This window comes from Mesoplodon densirostris, chromosome 1 (genome assembly GCF_025265405.1).
Source record: "Mesoplodon densirostris isolate mMesDen1 chromosome 1, mMesDen1 primary haplotype, whole genome shotgun sequence".
NCBI lineage: Eukaryota > Metazoa > Chordata > Mammalia > Artiodactyla > Ziphiidae > Mesoplodon > Mesoplodon densirostris.
The window spans coordinates 19,359,835-19,373,765 of NC_082661.1; the positions used below are offsets into that span (position 1 = coordinate 19,359,835).

General features: G+C 42.0%; 1 long non-coding RNA gene across 1 annotated transcript in view; it reads right to left on the bottom strand.

The window, feature by feature from the left end:
• Positions 1-272: 272 nt before the first annotated feature.
• Positions 273-13,931, bottom strand: part of LOC132492510 (uncharacterized) — a 70,415-nt gene continuing 56,756 nt past the window's right edge. The window contains exons 2-3 of the long non-coding RNA XR_009532830.1: positions 1,273-1,565; positions 273-377 (exon numbers count right to left, since the gene is read on the bottom strand). This is a non-coding gene — a long non-coding RNA (uncharacterized LOC132492510). The remainder of the gene's footprint in view (positions 378-1,272; positions 1,566-13,931) is intronic.

Genomic DNA, 13,931 nt, shown 5'->3' on the forward strand with positions numbered 1-13,931 from the left:
GAGGCCACAACAGTGAGAGGCCCGCATACTGCAAAAAAAAGTAAATAAAAATAAATAAAAATAAATAAAAAAATAAAAATAAATTAAAAAGAATGTATATATGTGTATAACTGAGTCACTTTGCTGTATAGTAGAAATTAGCACAACATTGTAAATCAACTATACTTCAATTAAAAAAAAACAACAACTATTGTACATCCATACAGTGGATTTCTATTCAAGAATAAAAAGAAATGAACTACATACCTGCTCCAACATGGATGAACATCAAGCACATTCTTCTAAGCGGAAGAAGCCAGGTGCAAAATTCCATTTATATGACATTTTTAAAGTGACACAATTACAAAGGCAGAGATCAGATCAGAGGTTGCCAAGGGCTACGAATCAAAGGAGAGGATAAAGGATTGACCACAAAGGTGCACATGGAAATATTCTGGGGTGATGGTAGTTACATAAGTGATTGTTTGTCCAACTTGTCTGATGAGGCCCATGAGTGATGTTGCACAAGCAGATGACAGGTTCCCCAGCGAAGGCAAAATCAGACTAATAGGTAGCTTCTGGAACTATGCTGTTAAGTACAATGCCTGGTACAATAATTGTTCATTGAATAAATTAATACACTTATCCTTCAAGGAAAAAAAGTGCTTGTCAAAACTTATGTAACTGTCCACCCAAAATTTTGATTTTTGCCTTTATAAATTTCACTTCAATAAACTTGACTTTGGGGTAAACAAAATAAAATAAAATAAAAATAAAATAGGGATAACGTATGCCTAAGAGTGGGTGGTTGTGAGGATTAGAAATAATCTATTTAAAGCATTCAGCCAAACTCCTGCTCAGCCAATGCTTGGTCCTCTCTGCTCTTCCTCACTCACAGAAGAAAATAGAGAAGTCAGCATAGTTACTCAACTGTAAAGCACGAAGTTACAAGAAGCAGTTTAAGTAAAGTCAAAGGTTAGATTTCAATGGTGAAATAAAACATCAGTGTCAAGAAGAAAGGGCACTGAGGAGGGGAGCGGGGCTGTGGTATCAGCATAACTTCTGTATCAATACTAAAGCTATTTAGCACTGGAGTCACCTGGAGAAGGCAAGACTAGGAGAGGAATCAAAGACAAGAGAAGTCATTTTTACAGTGCACATATGGTGCTTTAAGCTGGATGCTTTACCCACATTATCATACTAAACTACACCCCAGGAAGTAGGTCTGTTATTACTCCCACTGTGTGGATAGTGAAACAGGCACAGAGAGGCAGTGAGTAGGTTTCTTCTAACCTTTGTTTTCCCGTTGAGGTGGCAGAAGATTACTGCATCCATCAGCTCCAGAGTTTATATCTCTTCCCCTCAAGAAAGCAACCAGCCTGGGGCAGGAGCCATTTAGTCCCATTTCATTTTTGGAAATTGGGTCAGGTGCCAGCCGTGGTCTAGACAACACGGATGAGGACAGGCAGGGGGAGAATGGGGTCCACCTGAATAAGCATAAGGGCTCTGGTGTATCCACGCAGATGGCCGGGGTGGGTGGGAACACTGCATCAGCAAGTCCAGGAGGCCCAGTTCACATTTTAATGCTGTTAAGAAAATGAGGCAAAAATTAGAGACAAAGCAATAGGATACCTGCATGTGCCCTCAATGTCACCCGTAGCCATTGTTTAACTGGCTCATCAAGTATTATTTAATCATCTAGGACAGGAGTTGGCAAAACTGTGAGCCTTGGCCATATGCGTTTGTAAATGAAGGCTTATTGGAACAGCCATGTACATTTGTTTACATATTAGCTACGGTTTTTGTGTTACACTGTCAGAGTTCAAAAGAGATCATATGATCTAGAAAGCCAAATGTATTTCCTACCTAGCCCTTTAAAACATTTGCTGCATCCCTGACCTGGGAGAATGTGCCTGTATTTGAATTTGCTATTTACTAGTATTTGATTAGAGCCCAGATACTCTGAAGTTATATGTCCACTGACTGGTCAATTTCTGTAAGGTAGAAAACATAACCAGAAGTCTACAGCTTTATTTCTCTGTAAGACATTAGCAGTTTTATAATCTATTAACAAATTCATTTCAGTATCCCTTTGACTGACTGACTCTATAAATTCCCTTCCTCTGATTCTCCTTTGAACCAGATTTGCCATCCTAATTATCTCCTCATGAATTGATAAAGTGAATAGATTTTTGATTCATGTTCATTCTATTTCATATGAGTCATGTTTTTACCTTCGGGAACATTATACTTTGACAACTCCAAGGGATGGCATGGAATACAACATGAATGGTGATAACTCTTAAAATAGGGATGGTAGTACTGGATAGCCAACCCAGTTGGTACCCACTACTATACTGTAGCTCATTTAATCCATGCAACAGTCCCATAAAGTATGTTAACTTACAAAATGGAGAAATTAAGGTAATAGCAAAGGTTACCTCATAGGGTGATTTTGGTGGTCAAAAAAGATAGTGCAAGTGTTTAGCAAAATACTTAGTGCCTGATACTTATTCATTAAATGCTAGCTATGATTATTAGCATTAATGGTATTATCCTATGTATGAGTGGTTTCTTTGGTTGAAAGTAACAGATGTTTGACTCCTACCAGCTTTAGCAAATAACAAGAAGAAGAAAATAATTGGAACAAACATCTTGAATGCACAGAATCAAAGGAAAGGCTAAGCAGCTGATCCACAGGGCTCTCTTCTCTCCACAAGGACTGAGACTCTGAGAGACAAAGAACCTGCCATGTCTAAAGATTCAAGTGACTTGGTTTGTGGTAGGACTGTAAACCCTGACCAGGTAGGGAGTTGGCCTCATTTCTTCTACCCTGTAAAGTGAAGCAAAGACTATAATGTCCTCACCTTTGTGTCCCCGTGTTGCTCAGCACAGTGCCTGCCACGTGGCACATGCTCGATAAGAGCTTACAGAGCTAAATTACCAGCAGGTAGACAGGGATGATAAGCAGATACACTGGCAAAAAAAAGTAGAGATCATCTACAGAAAGAGTAATATATCTGATCTGGTAGTGCAGATGGAGGCCAGGTTAGGGTGGAAGGGGGCTTAAGTGGTAGCCTAAGGCTACATTTCCTCTTCACAACTATACAATGAAATGAAGATAATATTCCCAGCACCATTTGAGCATGCAGAATTCACTTTTGTGTTCTCCGCTTTGTCATTGGAATCCTCCTCTGCTTTTGGGAGGAGCTGGGAGATAAGACCTGCTCCCCTTAACCCCTCAGGGCACCAAGCAGGCCAGTTTTATTGCATTATGGGAGCTGTCTACGTCAACTGCACTGACAAGACATGCCAGGCCTTTGCACACATTCTGATCCTTCTAATCCCTTTAGCTCCATCACCTGGACATTTTATTTGAAATTGACTTTTAAATGTCTGAGTAATTGAGGTTTATGTGTAGTTGCCTCTCAGCCACAGAGGTAAGCTGAGGCTGTTTATATCCTCATTACACGCTGATTAAAAGTGATTGCATTACTGGAGGCCCCAATTGATGCCATTCCTCAGGGCTCCCATGCAAGAACAGCTTCCATACTTGGCAGATGTGAGCGTCTGGAGAGCAGAAATAGTACAGAGTTGGGCTTTGCATCCCCTGAGTGTCTTTGGCAGATGACCAGCTCTAACAGTAGGCTATCTTCCAGGCCGCCCATGGGTTCCATCTCTGGGACGTGTATAAACCATCAGGTTCTGGTGAAGGCAAAAATATCCGCTTTTTTTCCCAGAAACATGGGACTCTCACTGGAGTCAATCTTATGACCAAAGTTCTGAGGTAGGACGTCTAATGTCCTTTGGTGCTGACCTCTTAAACTTAGGCAAGTCCTAGAGCCTCTCTTTCCCTCTTTCCTCTTTTTTTTTTTCTGCCCAGTGTCCCACTCACCATGTGTGTGTGTGACCCTGGGCTTGTTCTTTACCAAACAAATTGCCTTCAGATTTGGCACAGACTAGGAAACAAAAGAGACTAATAGGAAGGGTTGTGTTCTTAAAAATATCCTCTGTCTTCCATGATCTTGAGAGTAGCTTTGCCACCGCCCATTCCAGGAGAAACAGAGTTTTGGGGTTGGAAGTGATGTGGAGAGACAAGCTCTGATGCTGAGTCAGAAAGACCAGGGTTTGAATCATGGCTCAACCGTTAAAAGCTGGATAGTGACTGGCAAAATCCTGAATGTCTCTTGGTTCATTCTCTTCATCTGTGAAATGGGGATAGCAAAGCCTACTTCACAGGGTGAGTGTGAAGACATAATGAAATAAGGTGCATAAAGGACTGGGCAGGGCTTCCCTGGTGGCACAGTGGTTGAGAGTCCGCCTGCCGATGCAGGGGACATGGGTTCGTGCCCCGGTCCGGGAAGAGCCCACATGCCGTGGAGCGGCTGGGCCCGTGAGCCATGGCCACTGAGCCTGCGCATCCGGAGCCTGTGCTCTTCAACGGGAGAGGCCACAACAGTGAGAGGTCCGTATACCACAAAAAAAAAAAAAAAAAAAAAAGGACTGGTCATAAAAAAAGAGTTCACTCAATGTGAGTTTGTTTTTCCCTGAAGGGATTGTAAAGGTCATCTAAATAATAATAATAGTACCCCACCGCCTGGACCTTGCAGATCTTTTTTTTTAAGTCTTGCATTCTCCACTATGGATCATGTCCTCTAAGTTCTACGAAAGAACGTTAACAAAATTCTGAAGAAAAAAGGAAGGCTGAAAAGGCAGGACTCTGAGATCTCCAACCTTCGTTAGAACATACACTACCTGCAGCAGCTCATTTTTTATCTATTTATATATTGAGACTATGTAATTTTTACATCAAAAAATTTACACTACTTTGAAAAGAAGAATTGACTACCCTTAGACAATTCATAGAGTCCACAAGGTAAAGTTAAAACTCCCATTTCCCATACACTGTAATGCCCTCTCACCACACCAGGTGGCAGAAGCTCCTTGGCATGTATGTGAGGAAATCTCACAACCTGTCTGGACTAGTGCATCACTAAAGCTTTTGCAACAGAGAAAGGAAGATGCACACAGATCCAGATAATAAGAGTTAAGTCTCTAGGACTTAAAGTTCCTCTCTTTCTTTTAAGTCAGACCTAAAGCAGCAGAGGTCTCATTGTGTTTGGTCTTTTCAAAGTTGTCCCTAAAATATTGTTAGTCTCTATTCCAGCACTTTGCACAGAGCTAGGCATTCGGTAGGAATTCAACTTGTGTTAGTCAACAGAAGAGTCTCCATTCCAAGTAGATCAGACCTCTCTGTCCTTGTGGCCTGTGCTGCTCTGTCCTGAAAGACCCAGGAAGTGTATGTTTTGCACTGAATGCATGCCAACAGAACTAAGTCAGGAGAAGCTGCCAGAGGCGGGAGGTAGCCGGGAGGACCTCACAGAGGGGGCGAGAGTGAAATGGGCCCTGCCAGAGGGTTAGGACCTGGAAGGGCAGAGAGAAGGCAAACAATTCTTGGTAGGATGCAGAGTCAGAGCAAAAGTGAGAAGCAGGACTGAGCAGAGTATGTGAGTAAGAAAAAGATGACCAGGCTATGAGTACATGGGATTCAAGAGAAATGGAAACATGGGGCTCCCTGGATGACGCTAGAAAATGTTGGGTCCCTGTCCTCAATTTTGATCAGAGACTTCACAGTTACCATTAAGCAGTGCAAATAGAGATCTTCTCTCCCGGTTTTTTTGTTTTTGTTTTTTGCGGTACGCGGGCCTCTCACTGTTGGGGCCTCTCCCGTTGCGGAGCACAGCCTCCGGACGCGCAGGCTCAGCAGCCATGGCTCACGGACGGGCCCAGCCGCTCCGTGGCATGTGGGATCTTCCCAGACTGGGGCACGAACCCGTGTCCCCTGCATCCGCAGGCGGACTCTCAACCACTGCGCCACCAGGGAAGCCCTCTCCCGGTATTTAACCAGAATCTGTGCCACTTCCGCAACTGAAATGAGTTAAGTAGGGGCAAAAGGTTAGTCCAATAAATTTATTGGATCTTTTTATGCAGACACTTAAAAAAAGTGGGCTCATTTAACCCAAAGAGCAACCCTATTTACACATTTATTATTCATTCAACATAAATGTATTCAGTGTTAAATTGTTCTGGGCTCCGGGCATATAGCAGTATATAAAACACCCCAAGTCCCCATCCTTGTGGAGCTTATATTTACAGGGGAGAAAAGAACAATAAATAAATAACATTTGGTAGCATTAAGAAATATGATGTCGGCCTGCTTATCCTTCCCTTGGAGAGAGGAGACTGAGGCACAGAGCGCTTACACAAAACGCCCAGGGTCACCACCCCCCTCCACCCGGGTCCATAGCACACCCAGACATAGATGTCTTTCAATTCTGTCTTTTTAACTACACGGCTATTCTTCTCATCCTCTGGACATGACTGGAAAATTTCTAGCCTTTTCCCTTGACATGCTTTCATCCTTTAAGCCAAAGGAACTAGCCAACATCCACCTAACGCCTTCGAGAAACAGGTCAGGCCCGTGCCTGCCCCCAGGATGGTTTTGAGTCTACAGAGCTTACTTCTTTCGGGAGCCCTGAACACTACTTCATTTTCCCTCTTTAGATCAGATCACATCATCGCTTTTAACCCATCTCAGCTCAGCTCGAGGTATTAATTTACAGACTGCCCTGATTTCACAGTTTTTCTGGTTCCGTCACTTATGTGAGCCTTTGTGTGTTCTGCCCCTCGCCCACTTCTTAAAGGAACATGTTCATAGTCCAAAGCAGATGTAAACACTTTAGAGTTGGAATCTATACAACTAGGGACAAAGGGTTCCCCCCTGCAGGCTCTGTCCTGGGAGTCAGCTTCCCAGTCCAGCATCTTTAATGAGGGTTCAATCTGAGACCAAGGCAGGATTTCCTATGAAAGTGAAAAGCCTCCAACCCCAGAAGAGAGCAAGTGGCATATAGTGTTTCTCAAAATGCTTTCAAATTACTTACGTATTATTTATATATGCATCTCTCTCTTTCTCTCAACATAAATAAATGTCACTGAAAGAAAACAATTTGGGGTCAGCCAGATGGTAGGTACAATGGGAGTGTGTGGGAACCTATGTCTGCTGGGGAACAAGAGGAGGTTTGCATTCCCCCTCAGTTGTAATTTTCCTTTGTTCATGGAAGCATGGCATGCACATTAAAGGGGTCCCCTTCCAGAAGAGAAATCTTTAAAATAAACAAGAGAGAAAAATCCTCCCTTCTCTTTAGCATTCTTTTCTACAGAAAAAAACCAAGCTAAGATACGCAGTATTTTTAGAGAACAAACCTTGTGTTAGACCTAACATAGAACATTCAAAAATCTTGCCTCTGTCTACAAAGACTGGTCTCCTAGCAGACCTGCGAATTCTATAGAAAATATCAAGGAAGAGAGTTGAGTACAGAAACTGAAAGCAAAGAGAATGTCCACAGCATCTCCCAGCTACTGTACACACTTGTCTTAGCGTAACTGTAAGTGGTCCCAAAGAGGACACAGACCCATCGAGAGACACCCACTCAAGCCCCACCCAGGCACACCCTCAGAGCCACCAAAGTGGCCAACCTTGTCCCCTTCAATGGTCTCAACTGCAGATGGAATAAAAGCTCAGCTCCTCCTCCCAACCTTTAACGCTTCCAAGGTTGAAATCCTACTTCCCTTCCTCCTTTCTGGACTTCCCCTTCCTGAAATGCACCCTCAGTCTGTCCTGTAACTCAGGCTTTAACCACCCCCAAGAATATCACTGTCTTGAAGATTCTTTGTATATTTTCCTACCTCTGTACTCCTCTCGTTATTCCCACTCCTGAAATATCTTCTCTCTTCAACTGTCCCCCCTTTCCACCTATCAAGTTCACATGCATTCACCATGATCCCACATCCAAACCTCCCAGAACTTTCAATGAAATCTCTTATTCTACCCTGTCTGACTCTATAGTGAGGTGCCTTTGCAGCATTTAGCAAATTCTGCTCTCTGTGACTCTGTCTCCACAGTGTGAACTCGCAAAGGACAGGCACATTTCTTACACAGCTTGGCATCTTCTCATAGTATCTAGCACATTTCTCACTATGTGAAAACCTAAAAGATATTGGCTTAACTGAGTTCTGGAGGTCAAGGACAAGCTCAGAAGGATAGCTGTATTTATGACAGTAATATTATTGACCCAAATGTCCATCAGTGGAAGAATGGATGAATAAACATCCTATAACCACTCAGTGAAATATAATACAGCAGTGAAAAGACATACAGTTGCAAGCAGTAATCTGGATGAATCATAGGAATGTAATATTAATAAAAAGAAAGTCCCAGATTACAAACAATGTGACACACTTTATATAAACGTAAAAACAAACTAAATAAAATACATGCTTTTATGCATGCATAAGGATTTAACAGAACAACATAGAAAGGAAAGCAAAAGAAAGATGAACACACAACTTGGATTGGAGTTGGCCTGGCATGAACCAATGATGAGAGTGTGTTGTGAGTTCTGATGAATCCAATGCACCTGAGGTCTGTTTAAACAGCAACAACAAAAGAAAGATAAACTCTTGGCACTTAGCCACCCATGACCCTTTGGAAAAGAGACTTTCCTATCCACCTGTGGAACATCTTCTTATTTTGTTATCAGGAGAAAGAGGAAGAAGAGATGCGGTTTTTCTCAGATTTTCTTCCAAAATGATCTTCACTAATCCTCACATGGCACACACGTAACATCCCTTCATCTACTTCAGATTCTTGCACATTCTTAAGACACATGTGGGCACAAGATTCTCAATAAGAGCAAAGAAATTAACTGAGTCATACAGGACTACACTCATGCATTTTTCATTCAACAAATATTTATGTATCAGGTACAGAGCTACACACTGCAAGAGAATGGTCTTCAGAATTGGTATGAACCCTCTCCTCCTAGAACTTAAGAGACGAATGGAGAAGACAGGTGATGCACACAGAAACGCATGAATTGACGACATAATTACAGGCTGAAGGGTTCAGTGAAGAAGAGAACTGGGGGCCAAGAGAGAACAACAAGAGCTTTGTCTTTTTTGTTGTTTGAAACAGTGTATTTAAGAAAGGATAGGGCTTCCCTGGTGGCGCAGTGGTTGAGAGTCCGCCTGCCGATGCAGGGGACACGGGTTCGTGCCCCGGTCTGGGAGGATCCCACATGCTGTGGAGCGGCTGGGCCCGTGAGCCATGGCCGCTGAGCCTGTGCATCCGGAGCCTGTGCTCCACAACGGGAGAGGCCACAACAGTGAGAGGCCCGTGTACCGCAAAAAAAAAAAAAAAAAAAAAAAAAGGATAAAGAGAAAGTGATCCTGCTGGGGTGGCCTGCAGCTGAGCATCTGTGCCCCTGCCTGAACACACACATCTGTCCATGTAAAGAGCGTGTGTCAGAAGGGGCATAGCTGAAGCATCACAATGGGCTTATGAAGTTCTCTCACCACCCTTGCCCATGTGGCTCACGTTCCTGACCTCCAACTTTCAGATTCCTGCTCAGTGTGGCTGGGGAGGAGAAAGGTAGGATACCAGGACACAAAGGTAGGTCAGAGTAATGAACCTTGATTTATTATGGATTTGAGGGAGGAGCCATTTGGTGGGTGGGGTGGGGGCGGCTTAAGCAAGAAAGTGACATGTTCTCATTTATATTCTTAAAATTTTTACCCTGGCTGTTGTAGGAAAGGTGAAGTGACTAGGGGGAGAGGTAGAAGCGGGAAATCCAGCTGCGAGTGCAGAAATACATCTGGAGAAGAAAGGCAGTGCCAGCAGCCAGGATGGTATCTGTGGTGATAGGAAAAAGAGGGCAGGATCGGGGTATGTTTTGGAGATAGAGTCAATACATCTTACTAAAGGACGGAAAGTGAGAGTTAAGGGAAAAAAGAGAAACCAAAGATGATTCCTAAATTGGGGACTTAAGAAATTGGATATTTTATGGTAGTATTTACTGAAATTTGAAAGAACTGTGTAAAAAGAAGATTTGGGGGGAGAGGACCCTGAAAAGTTGTATTCTGCTTTTGATAAGTTAAATTTTGAGATACTCATTAAACATTTAAATGTAAATTCAGGTAGGAGGTTGAAATTTTTTTTTTTTTTTCTTTTTGCGGTATGTGGGCCTCTCACTGTTGTGGCCTCTCCCATTGCGGAGCACAGGCTCCGGATGCGCAGGCCCAGCGGCCATGGCTCACGGGCCCAGCCGCTCCGCGGCATATGGGATCCTCCCAGACCGGGGCACGAACCCATATCCCCTGCATCGGCAGGCGGACTCTTAACCACTGCGCCACCAGGGAGGCCCAAGAGGTTGAAATTTTAACTCAGGAATTTTGAAGAAATCAGGGCTAAAAGACATAGATTGGGGAGTTAACTGTATAGATGATATTTAAAGCCATGGGCTAGAGATTAGCTAAGCACAGAGGGCAAAAGAAAAGAAGAGACCCAGGATGAAGCTCCAAATACTGAACACTCCAGTATTTAGAGGTCAGTCATAGCAGAAGTCAGCAAAGAGACGGAGGAAGAGCTATGCCTGAAATGAGAGGAAATATAGGACAGTATGGACCCCAGAAACCAAGAGAAGAGAGGGTTTCAAGAAGTAGAGATAGATGGTCAGCTGTCAAATGATGCTGAGACATCAAGTGAGGAAAGCGACATGCCTATTGGTTGTGTTAACATGTACCTCATGGAGTTGTCTTCATGGAATGTGGGAGCAGGAAACGCAATGAGGGACTTCAAGAGAAAAGAGCAGATGAGGGAGTAGATTCCTCTTAGGAATTACACTACCTGGGGCGCTTTACAAGACAACCAATCTATATCCTTAACAAGTGCATGGCATAGAGAAAATACATATATATGTTCTAGACTGAACTCTATTTAAGACTGAATTCTATTTAAAAGATAAAAATCAAATGCCATGTAGGAACCTTGTTTGGATTGTTATTCAACTAAACCAACAGGACAAGATATTTTGGGAATAATTGAGGAAATACAAATCTAAACTGGGTATTAGTTGATAGTAAGGAATTTTTGTTAATTGTGTTAGGTATGATCATGTAATCATGGTTATGTAAGAAAATGCACTTAAGAGATGCACTGAAATATCTACAAATGAAATGTCATAAGGTCTGATATTTGCTTTAGAGTGTCAAAGCAAAACATAATGAAGGAAATATGACCCAAAGCTAATAATTTTAAAATCTGTATGGAGAGTACATAGGGGTTCATTTTATAGTTCTACTTTTATGTATATTTGAAATTTTTCATCATACAAGGTGCAAAACAGTTGTACTGTGAAGGAAAACAGAGAACTAGGACAGGAGCTAGAGGAGAATGGAGGTGGAGGAAGTTTTCGATTTTTTTAAATGACTTTTTTTTTTAAGAGCAGTTTTTGGCTCACAATAAAATGGAGAGGAAGATACCGAGATTTCCCAAATACCCCTGCCCCTCACACACACAGCCTCCCCCATTATCAACATCCCCCACCAGGTACCTTTGTTACAACTGATAAACATAGAGCGACACATCGTAATTGCCCAAAGTCTGTAGTTTACCTTTGATGGTGTACGTTCTATAGGTTTGGACAAGTATAGAATGACATGTCCATCACTATATCATACAGAGTATTTTCCCTGCCCTAGAAGTCCTATGTGCTCTGCCTATCTGTCCTTCTCCCCCCACCGCCCCCGCCCAACCTGTGGCAACCACGGATCTTTTTACTGCCTCCATAGTTTTGCTTTTTCAGAGTGTCACATAGTTGGAATCATATTGTATGTAGCCTTTTCAGGTTGGCTTCTTTCACTTAGTAATATGTATTGAAGATCCCTCCATATCTTTCCATGGTTTGATAAGCTCATTTCTTTTTAGTGCTAAAAACGTTTCATTGAATGGATGCACCAATTTATCTATTCACCTACTGAAGGACATTTTGGTTGCTTCCACTCTTTGTCAATTATGAATAAAGCTACTATAAACATCCATGTGCAGGTTTTTTGTGTGGACATAAATTTTCAACCTTTTTGGGTAAGGAGCACAATTGCTGGATCGTATGGTAAAAGTGTGTTTAGTTTTCTAAGAACCCACGAACGATCTAAAGTGGCTGTACTATTTTGCCTTTCCACCAGCAATGAATGAGAGTTCATGCTGATCCACACCCTTGTCAGCATTCGGTGGTGTCAATATTTGGATTTGGGCCATTCTAATAGGTATGTAGTGATATCTCGTTGTTTCTTTTCTTGTCTTGTCTTGTCTAATTGCATTAGCAAGGACTTCCAGTATGATTTAGGGGACAAGCTTGCCTTGTACAACATCTTACTGGGAAATCTTCAAGTTCCTCACCATTAAGTATGGTGTTAGCTGTAGGGTTTTTGTAGATAATCTTTATCAAGTTGAAGAAGTTCATTTCTATTCCTAATTTACTGAAAGTTTTTTTTTAATATTTTAATTTTATTAGAGTATAGTTGATTTTTAAAATTTTATTGGAGTATAGTTGATCTGAAAGTTTTTATCATGAATCAGTGTTGGATTTTGTCAAATGCTTTTTCTGCACCTATTGATATGATCATGTGATTCTTTGTCTTTAGCCTGTTGATATGATTGGATACATTAACTGACTCTTGAAAAGTTGAAACAGCCTTGTATACCTGGGATAAATTCCACTTGGTCATGGGGTATAATTCTTTTTACACAATGTTGGATGTGATTTGCTAATATTTTGTTAAGGATTTTTGCATCTATGCTCTTGAGAGATATTAGTCTGTAGTTTTCTTTTTTGTAATGTCTTTTTCCAGTTTTGATATTAGGGTAATGTTGGCCTCCTAGAATGAGTTAGGAAATGTTCCTGACTTCTGAAAGAGAGTGTAGAGAATTGATATAATTCCTTCCTTTAATATTTGGTAGAGGTCACCAGGAAACCCATCTGGGACTTTGAGGGAAGTTTTTAAACTGTTCTTTAAAGAAGAAACACTAGGCCATTTCCATGATGACAATGATCCAAGAGAGGGAAACTGATGATATAGGAAAGACAAGGAACCATTACGGTTCCAAGTGCCTAAGGAGACCAGAGTGGGGTCGATCAAGCTGAAGTGCCAAAGTTGGCCTCTGAATCTTGAGAACAGAAAAGAGAGAGTATAAGTACAGAAGCAAGTGAAGCAGTGGATTTGGTAGTGGAAAAGAAGATGCAGTTCCCTCAGGTGGAGAGAACTTTCACAGTGATCCAAGAAGTGAGGTCATCAGCCAAGGAATAGTCCATGGTAGCAATGGAAGGTGAGAGGAGAAAGGAGCATGTATGACATAGATAATTTGGAAACAGGAAAGTGCAGTTAGATTGCCAAGTGGTGTTAAGGATTCATTAGAGATGTTGGGTCATGAACTGCAGTTGAATAGAGTCAGCACTCTTGGTGGTTTCCACCAGCAATTCAGCTTGTTCAAGTGAAGTCATAAAGTAAGTTGGTAGTTGGTTCTAACCAGCTTGGGACTTTGCTACATATGTACGTATATATTAGGAATAATAGATTGAGGGAATTAAGATGTTTGGAAACAACCAATTATAAAGATGGACAATGGGATTTACACTATTTAAGGAGGAAAGTAAGGACATGCAGGAGGGAGGTTATGGGGAGTGAGAAGTATCAGTGAGCTCCATGGATTGGAGAGCTTGATGTGGCCTCCACATTTATTGAGCAAATGCCACATGCCTGGCACTGTTTGAAGCATTCTGTATGAATTAACGTACTGAATCATTACAATAACTCTGAGAGGTAGTTATTATTGTTTACTATTAAAAGTGAGTAAAGTGAAGGAAAGAAAGGTTAAGGAACGTGTATACACACCCACTGCTGCTCAGTGCTGGAATCTGAAGCCTAACAGACCAGGTCCAAATCCCACTCGGTACCACTAATAACACAGCCTCATTTACAATTTTTGGAGTCAGTGTTATGAAGTAGGCAAGCTGGAAGGCTAGGAGGTGATGGTCAGAGAATGACATGCTTGAAAT